The sequence below is a fragment of the Tupaia chinensis genome, unplaced genomic scaffold, assembly GCF_000334495.1.
Source record: "Tupaia chinensis unplaced genomic scaffold, TupChi_1.0 Scaffold000377_2, whole genome shotgun sequence".
NCBI classification, from domain to species: domain Eukaryota; kingdom Metazoa; phylum Chordata; class Mammalia; order Scandentia; family Tupaiidae; genus Tupaia; species Tupaia belangeri.
In genome coordinates, this window is record NW_006159876.1 from 2,952,618 (window position 1) to 2,953,402 (window position 785).

Genomic DNA, 785 nt, shown 5'->3' on the forward strand with positions numbered 1-785 from the left:
AACCAGCAGTTGGTGTAATGGCTATGTCACTGGACTCCCATGGGGTTGACCGCGGTTCAAGTCCCGGACCTGGTGGCTTAAACTCACACTGGGCGCGTGTGCGTGCGTGCCCAAGATTTGGAGAGGAGAATGGAGGAGAAGGGATTGTGGCATAGCCATCCCCCCGGAGGGTGATTTCTTGCTTTCTGTCTCTCTCTCTCTTTCTGGTGAGCGCACACATCCTGTAACCCTGTAGCAAAAAACAAAACAAAACAAAAAAACAAAAAAAAACCTCTCAAAATCCCACAGTCTTTTCAGTTGACTCTAAGGATGAATAAACCGGGGCCAGCAGGTGGTGTTTAAGGTGCTGCATCCCACGTGGCTGACTATATAGTTTGAGTCCCAGATCCAGCAGCTTAAAAATCATGCTGGGCTCATGTGCATGTGTGCTTAAAATCCTGAGAGGAGAATGGAGGAATGGTTTACAGTGTGGCCATGCCCCTGGGTGGTGATTTCTCACTTTCCCCCTCTCTCTGGTAAGCATACATACCCTATAGCAAACTGGAGGAAAAAATGAAAAGGTATTTGCTATTTACTGAGATGGGGGGATGCTTGGGGAAGAACAGATTTAGGGTAGACACCAGGAAGGGATATTAGGCCTGGAAGGTACCAGAGGCAACCAAGGAGACGCACTGGTCCTGTGTGGAAAGAGTCCCTCCTACAGGAAGCACCACTGTGACGTGGTCACCTTGGTTAGCAACCATGCACGCCTGCGGTCTTCTTCCCTCCCTCTCTCCCTCCCTCTT

The 785-nt window shown here is 49.9% G+C and overlaps 1 protein-coding gene across 1 annotated transcript in view; it reads right to left on the reverse strand.

The window, feature by feature from the left end:
* DIS3L (DIS3 like exosome 3'-5' exoribonuclease) overlaps window positions 1-785 on the reverse strand; it is a gene marked incomplete at its 5' end in the record, with an annotated part of 45,935 nt that overhangs the window by 19,797 nt on the left and 25,353 nt on the right.